We start from the raw sequence: 8,705 nt of genomic DNA, 5'->3' as shown, positions 1-8,705 counted from the left end.
GTTCTCTCTTCCTTTTGGGAGCACTATAAGGATACCCACACCCATGCTCCTGGGCTCTCCCCCCCTTCCAGCCCCCCTTCCCTTTTCCTCCCCTCGCTCCCATATTCAGCCCCACAAGCTGCCTCTGGATGCTTTTCGATGCCTCTGTCCTGTTCCCCCCGCCCAAATAGAGCCCCCTGCAGCCCCCCAAGACCGTCTCAAAGGGAGGGGCTACAGACCCCCTCACTAAAGGGAGAGTTTTGGGGAGCCAATTTAGGGGAGCAATTCAGACACCCCCGAATATCCTTCTCCCTCAGTTGCCCCCTCCCTCGCCAGGTCCCGATTCAGCAACGGGGGGATATGGGGTGGGGGGTTCTGGGTCTCCTCCCCAAGTTCAGAGTCTCCCCCCAGAAGGAATCCAAGCTCAACTCTTCCCTCCCCTTTAAAAAAATGGAGATTCGGAAGAAAAACTGAGGTTGCAAAAACCCTTTTGCCAAAAAGCGTCTTTTTTCTTATACTCTTTGCTGGCCTTTGTGGATTCAGCTCTGAAAATGCCTCAGTTTCCCCCTTTCGCTTTCCGTCTCCTTCCTCTTTCGGTGCCAGAAACCTTCTATGGGGGGACTGCGGACACACGTACACACACACACACACACACACACACACACACACAAAGAGTCCCAAACCCCTCAGGCAGCCGATACCAGATGTTGTATCAGAAGCGTTGCACCGCATCCCCCACAAATCCTGGATCAGCGGGGAAGTTCCCGAGGATGGGAAAGGGCTGATGTGGTCCCCACCTTCAAGAAAAGGGGGGGGGGGGAACGGACCCAGGAAACTCCAGAGCGATCAGTTTCACCTCAATACCTGGGAAGATCCTGGAAAAGATCCTCAAAAAACAGATCTGCCAACAACTAGAGGCAAACAAAGTCATAACCAGCAGCCAGGAAGGGTTTCTTAAAAACAGATATTGCCAAACCAATTTCATTTCCTTCTTGGATAGAGTGACTGAACTAGTAGCTCAGCGAAATGCTGAGGACGGAGCAAACTTAGACTTCCCTAAGGCTTTGGATGAAACAGACCACGACCATTTCATTCCATTCTATTTTCTATTCCATTGCATTTTATTCTCTGTTCTGTTCTGTTCCGTTCTGTTCCCTTTCATTCCATTCCATTCCTTATTCCATTCTGTTCCGTTCCATTTCGGTCTGTTCCCTATAAACTGACCCCAGGGACTCTGGGCCTGCCTGTCAGTGCTGAACCCCAAATCTCTCCCAGCTTTGACCCCCACAGCAGCTTCATCTCCATTACTCTTCCTCCGAATTCCTTCCCTTCCCTTTACAATTAAAGAATAAAATTTAGAGAAACCTTGGAATGAATTCTTCCTTCCTTCCTTCCTTCCTTCCTTCCTTCCTTCCTTCCTTCCTTCCTTCCTTCCTTCCTTCCTTCCTTCTTTCCTTCCCTCCTTCCTTCCTTCCTTCCTTCCTTCCTTCCTTCCTTCCTTCCTTCCTTCCTTCCTTCGTGCCGCGGGTGCTCGAGGACCGGGCTGGACGTTTGACCTCTGCTGCCCAGGGCTCCGGCCACCCCGCGCCACCATCCAGCCCCCCCTTGCATGGCCTGAGAGGACCAGTGAGGCTCCCCCAGTGGACCAGGCCTTGGCACTTGCCCCGTCCCACCCCCTTCTGCCAGAGACCCTCTGCTCTGCCCCACTCCTGCCCAGGCCCCCACAGGCCCCCTGGGCGCCAACGATGTAGCTTTCCACGCCCACCCAATAGGTGACGCCCACCCTGGCCTCACCCACTCGCCCACCCCACCCCCCCCAGGGCCATTGCAACGCTGATGCGTCCCTCAATGAAATTGACACCCCTGGCATAGGAGGATTCCCGCTCTCCCCCCCCCCCACTGATTTCCTCCCCACGGAGATCCACAAGAGCCATTCCTGAACCAAAACCGACCTTCTATTTCCGGCGGGTCAGAAAACCCCACTGTGCTGGGGGCCAAACCTCCCCCCCCGTCCGCCCCTTCGCCAGGGACGAAAAGGGTCCAAGCCGAGGCTTTTTGGAGGGGGGGACACTGACCCCAGACGGGTGCGGGGTGGGCAGTCCCACCCAGGACGGAGATCTGGCCTCTTCTTTAATGCGGGCCAGAGAACGCGTGTCTGTGTGTCTGAAGGCGCCCGAGGGCTCCCCAGTCAGCCCGCTCAGAGACACCCCCCCAAGCGCCCCCCCCTGCCTTCCCCTGCAGCCCCACTCCCCGCCAGATCAAGGGGGAGGGCAAGCGGAAGTCCAGAGACTCCCCTGCAGGGCTGGCCTGAAACCCCCCCCCCCGCCCTTGAGCTGCAGCCCCCCAAGACTGAAGGGATTCCCCCCCACTTTCTCCGCTTCTCTCTCTGGGCCCAACTATCTTCCTCCGTCGGGTGAAGTCAAGGCAGGCTCTGCCCGGAGACCGATGACGCTGCAGAAGAGAGAATTCCCATTGGTCCCGCCGCTTTTCTGGACCATCCCAATTGTAAACTTGGAGGAAAACGCCCCCGCCTCCTAATCCACACACACACACACACACACACACACACACAGAAACAAAGACACATACATACACACACACACACACACGGATTCCGCCTCTGGGGGTGGTCGCGTTTCTCTCCCCTCTCTTTGGGGGCGTTTGTGGGGCAGCATCCATGGGCTCTGTTGGGGTCCCTCTTTTGGTGCTGGTGGGGGCGCTGGCCCGGATCCCCGGAAGCGAAGGGGGGGAGGAGACCCCCACCGGAAGGAAGGAGGGGGGTCTCACCCTGCAGGTGAGTTTCTCCTCTTCTTCCCTCGTCTCAAGCCCCCACCCCACCCCAAAACAGCACCAGCGGTGAGCTCCACGCGCAGCTTTTCCTCCCGAGGGGAAGTTCTGAGTGGGTTTGTCTCCCCAACCCTCTCCGGCTTTCGTGTGTGTGTGTGTGTGTGTGTGTGTGTGTGTGTGTGTGTTCGTATAAAACTTCTTTTGAACAGAAATATCGCTTCCCAATACAGGCAGCTTTTCACGCCTTCCCAAATTTCTCCTCTTAATTCGAAATAAACATGAACCAACTCCCTGACATTGAAAAGACGTTGAGGAAAGAAAAGGTGGATGATTAGATTCAAGGTCGGTGAAAGGATTGAAGCTCAATCAGTCTTACCGATAATTTACATTGTGAGCAGGATAGAGGCTCAGTTCCTGCCATTGGCTGCGTGCCAATGAATTCAACACTTTGACTGCCAGGATCGTGGCAGAAAGGGAATTTCATGGGGAGAAGAATCCCCCCCCCCGTAGTGATTACGGGTGGAGTTGAAACAGCCTACAGGGGGGAGGGGCAAAAACTATCCCTGTGGTGTTTAGAGAACAACTTGCACCTGAACATCGGCAAGACGAAAGAGATGGTGCTAGACTTCCGGAGGAAAAGAGAGGAACCTGCCCCACTTTACATGGGGGGAGGGGCTGTGTGGAGAGAGTTTCCTCCTTTAAATTCCTGGGAGTCTGTGAAGATCTTACCCGGAAAGTCAATGCAACCAGGTGGCCAGAAAGGCCCAACAGAGACTCCACTTCCTCAGGGTCTTGCGGAAGAACAGGGTAGAACAATGGCTTATGACCCTCTTTTACCGGCCTACTATAAAGAGGAAGATATTACAGAGGGTGGTGAGCCCAGCACAAAACATCGTGGGCTGTCCCCTGACACCACTGGATGACCTCGCCAGGGCCCGCTGCCTTGGAAGAGTGAGGAAAGTCCTCAGGGGCGACTTACACCCTGGTCGGGACCTCTTTACTTTCCCACCGTCGGGGAGGAGATACAGGAGTATCACCAGCCGCTTCCCTCCATGGGCTGTCAGTCTCCTGAAGGGGTGGGGGAAATAACTCTATGTATGACTGACTTGCGAGGCCGGAGTGTTGTGCAATTAGCTCACATGGTGTAACAAGGTGGTGGGTTTGTTGTCACCGTGAGTTGTGTGTGTGTGTGTGGGGGGGGAAACGAAAGGGGGCTCAGCCAATCTCAATGTATACATGTTGTCCTTTGATAATAAAGGTTCATTCATTCATTCATCCGTCCTAAGGATCAATAGACTCGGAGGTTAACTCCGTTCTTCCGGATGGGAGTTGAAGGAAACGTTTTGCCCAAACAGAAGAAGAAAAAAACCACACCCATGGACGTGGACAGGATGGATAAGAGGATCTGATCGGATTTTCTTCCTTGTAAAAGTTCTCAATACTGAAGTAGGAGAGATGGATGGACAGTATATTGGCTCAGATAGAGAGAGAGAGAGAGAGAGAGAGAGAGAGAGAGAGAGAGAGAGAGAGAGAGAGAGAGAGAGAGAGAGAGAGAGAGAGAGAGAGATGCTGAGATCAGAGCCTTGGAGAGGGAGGGATTTTCACCTGCTGACAGGGAGCCTTTCCTCTCTAGATAATGCGAAAAATTCTCTTCAAAAGTTCTTGAAAACAGCCTATCCGTAACAAGACTACAAAGAAGGAGCTGCTTCTTCTTTACTCCTCCTAGTATAAAGTGTGGATTTCACCTTCCAAAATACGTTTTTCTTGTGGCTCACCGATCAAAACGAGTGAAATAATCCATCCCTCTTTTAAGGCAGCCTGGGACTCTGAGGGAGGTTGAAGTCCAGCGGGGATGATCCTCGAGGTCCCTTCTCCACTTTGGGGGAGAGAAAGTTCTCTGCGAGGTCCGTCAGGATCCTGCTTGATCCCCCATTAGACGCAGAGCTTCTCCCCCAGTTGAGCTCAGGGCAGTCAGAGTCCCCCATTGCTATCGTGGTCTGCTTCCTCCATGCCCTGGCTAGCTAATTAAGAAAAAGTTCATCTGTTTTCTCCGTTTAGTTTTGGGGTTACCATATATGCACCCCTGGCTCTGTCCGTCTTTCCCCCTTTCACGTTAACCCAAATGCACTCAAGGAGATTTTCCTCTTTGCTCTCTTGCATTTCCATAGCGGTGTGGTTATTTTTAATATCTATTGTGCAACTGCACCTCCTCTTTAATTAGGTCTGTTTCTTTCTTATTGGTTTGTTTGTTTAATATATAAAATACAAAGAAAAACAGAAATGGGAAATTAGGGGAAGGAGAAAGAGAAGGGAAAAGAAAGTGTGAGCTGCAAGGGAAAAAGAGAGAAAAAAGGCGTTGACATCTGACTCTTTTTAGCACAGTACAAGACTAATTAAATAAACACTCCAACCTCAACTTTTTACTTTTATATATTACTGTATAACTAGCCATTTATACAATGACAAGTTTAGCTAATCGACAAAACCAAAGTCATATCAGGTCTGTTTCTTTTGAACACTTTAAATGTTAAAATATTAAATTTAATAGCTGGAAGAGGAAAGTGTACAATAGTCCAGAACACAGCCTGCTAGTTGAGTGAGGGCGGGGTCCTGCCTGAGGCAATCTGTGCTCTGATTGGTCGCTGCGGCTGTAAAGGGGGTGTTTCCCTTTTCTCCTGCCTTTTTCTTCTGTGTTTTGTCTGCTCTTTTGTGATTTACCTCAGGATTTACCTCACGATGGAGTGATAGGCCTGACTATCTTATCTGGTGTAAATATAGATGCTAAATATACTTATTGATGTAAAATTGCAAATTTGGGTCAGCGTCTCCCACTTCATCTGGACAGCCGCTGCTCAATTCCTCCACATTAAATCGTTTTAGTTCTGCCTTCCAGTCCTGGGTTTCATCCCACTAAGTTTCAGGAATTGCAACAAGGAAAGACCTGCCTTTGGCTTTCGAGTTCTCCCTGCTTATTCCTCGTACTTTGAGTGCTGTGTAGAGGCATCTGAGTCCCTTTCGGCTGACATAATAATAATAATAATAATAATAATAATAATAATAATAATAATAATAATAACAACAACAACAAGAACAACAACAACAACAATAATAATAACAATAATAATAACAACAACAACAACAACAACAATAACAACAACAACAATAACAACAACAACAATAACAACAACAATAACAAGAAGAAGAAGAAGAAGAAGAAGAAGAAGAAGTAGTTGGAAGGGACCTTGGAGGTCATCTAGTCCAACCCCCTGCTCAGGCAGGAAACCCTATACCATTTCAGGCAAATGGCTGTCCAGTCTCTTCTTAAAAACCTCCAGTGTTGGAGCATTCACCACTTCTGGAGGCAGGTTGTTCCACTGCTTAGTTGTTCTAACTGTCAGGAAGTTTCTCCTTAGTTCTAGGTTGCTTCTCTCCTTGACTAGTTTCCATCCGTTGCTTCTTGTCCTGCTTTCAGGCGCTTTGGAGAATAGCTTGACTCCCTCTTCTTTGGGGCAGCCCCTGAGATCTTGGAAGACTGCTATCATGTCACCCCTCACCCTTCTCTTCGTTAAACTACACATACCCAATTCCAGCAACCCAGTGTGGAAGAAGTCACTTCTTTTGTGCCCGAATTCTTTTTGGCCCAAAATTTCAGAAATCTGTTGTATGCACAGCAAGGAGGTTTTGTTCAGGCACCTTTTTTTAAAAAAAGGAACAATTAACGAATATAAAGAGAGACATCTATCAGTTGAGGAGAAACTCTCAGGGCAGGAGGGGCTCCCCCCACCACACCACAGTTGTGTCTACACAGCCAGTCGCACAAAGGGGGTCCCAGATCCAGGCAGCCTCTGATCAGAGCAGAACTCCTCTCCTCTTTTCGTGTCTCCCCAGCGAGGTTTGGATTTTCTCTTGGGTTCTCCCTGCCCCCCCAGCCCTCAACACCCACCCACCCACACACACACACACACACACACAAACACAGAGAGGACCTTTGTGTGTTTCCCCAACACACAACAGCTGGAGAAGTGCTGGAGTTTCGCTTCCTTCCCCACCCCCGGACAGAAGCGCTGGGCTCCCCCGAAGCAGAACCGAGGAACCGGCCCTGATCCAGCAGGCAACAAGCCCGGATTCTTCCCCAGAAGAGGCTGGGGGGCCCCTCCCGACCCCCGAGGAGACCCCGGACAGCCCAGGGGAGAAACGAGGGAGGGCTGGAGAAACGTCCCCGGAGGCCCAAAGGACCCAAAGGCTCCGATTCTCCCCCCTTCAGACGTTATGGGGAGACTCGGCTCTCTAAGGGGGAGGGGAGAGGGGAGAGGGGAAAGGGGGGACCAGCATGGAAGGGGAAGGGCTCAGTTGCAGGGGGGGGGAGACCCTGATGGAACACTTGGAGGAGGGGGACAGGGAAGGTCTCCCCCCCCAAGAGCAGGAGGAGGAACTATGGCAACTTTACCTCCTCTGGAGTCAGGATTGAGTCTTCCGCCCAGGACATGGGGGTGGGAGGGGGGCCCTCAAACTGTGGAAGAAACCTTGTTCTCCGGGTCTCCCCTGCCCAGAGGGAGGGGGCTTCAGGCCCAAAGGCAGGAAGGGCTATGGGGGGCAGTGGGGCCAGGTGGGCAGTCCTGGAAAAGACCTCTGGGGTCTCTGGTGACTGAACCCCCCCTCCTCTGCTGCTTCTTTGATGGGGGGCTGTGTGTGTCTGTGTGTTGTGGGTGCAAGTGTATTCTGAGACACCAATATTTTGGGAGAGCTGAGTTTGCCCCATTTCCCCCTTAAAGGCCCCCCCTGCCCTCCAGGAGGGAAGCTCTCTGCCCTCCCATCTCTGAAATGACCCAATTTCAGGTTCCTTCCCTAAGAGGGGGAGCCATTTTTTTGGTGGGGGGGGAAGCCATTGAAAGGCTGTGAATGAAGCTGCTGGAGAGGGGGGTCCCCCACAACTCCCGAAGCCCACCAGAGCCGACAGCCTCCCACAGGTGCCCTCGAGGGGTGGGTGAAGGCGGCTTTCCCCTGGTCTGAATGCAGCTGAGGTCAGAGGTCAGGAGGGCCCTTCCCTGGTCACGCAAGTTGTCTGATTGTGGCCACATCTTGACACCCCTCCCCCTGCTGCCTAGAGATAAGGGGAGTTCTAGTCCTTGCCGTGCCCAGCAGCTGGATGGGTTGGAGTTCATCTGGAGGGGGCTATTCGTACAGAGTTGATAGAATGTGAAAGAAGTTGGAAGGGACCTTGGAGGTCATGTAGTCCAACCCACTGCTTGAGCAGGGGAAACCCTTTACCATTTATACCATCATGCAGGAGAGTCTGTACCATGAGAGCCCCAAAAAGGGAGGGGGGAAGGGAGGGAGGCGTTGGGAGGCAAAATGGGGCAGGACCCTCCAGTGCTGAAGAAATGGCTGAAATGGCTTGGGGAGTGTAGGGGGAGTCTCAGATGCCCCCCGAATGGCTCCCCACAAGAGCTTGGGGAGGACCGTGGCTGATGGCATCCTAGTCCTCAAAATTGGGCTTGAGGGGAAGCAGAGCAAGGGGGGGTCCGAGTAGGAGGGGGGTCCTGCCCCTTCCCCTCCCTGAATCTGGCCACCCTCCTCCCAAACCAGTTCTGGCTTCAGACCCAAAGCTGTTGGGGTGGTCCATGCAGAGGCAGTGGAGACCTCAATCTGGAGAGAGGGAGGGGAGAAGGGAGGACCCACCTGGAGGGGGAGGAAATAGGAGGAGGAAGAGGAAGAAAGGAGGAATTCCAGAGTTTTCCTACAATGTTTATTCTTTTACATCAAAGCAAAGGGAAGGGAAGGGATTCGGAGGAAGAGTGATGCAGATGAAGCTGCTGTGGATTCAAAGCAGGGAGAGATTTGGGTGTCTGGAATGACAGGCAGGCCCAGAGTCCCCAGAGTCAGTCTACATGGTCTGCACCCCTACCTCCCAAGAAAGGGAGGCCCTGAAAGAAAGATGG

Source organism: Vipera ursinii (assembly GCF_947247035.1).
Source record: "Vipera ursinii genome assembly, chromosome: 2".
NCBI lineage: Eukaryota > Metazoa > Chordata > Lepidosauria > Squamata > Viperidae > Vipera > Vipera ursinii.
The sequence above is the reverse complement of the archived record's forward strand: the minus strand, read 5'-3'. Positions refer to the sequence as shown.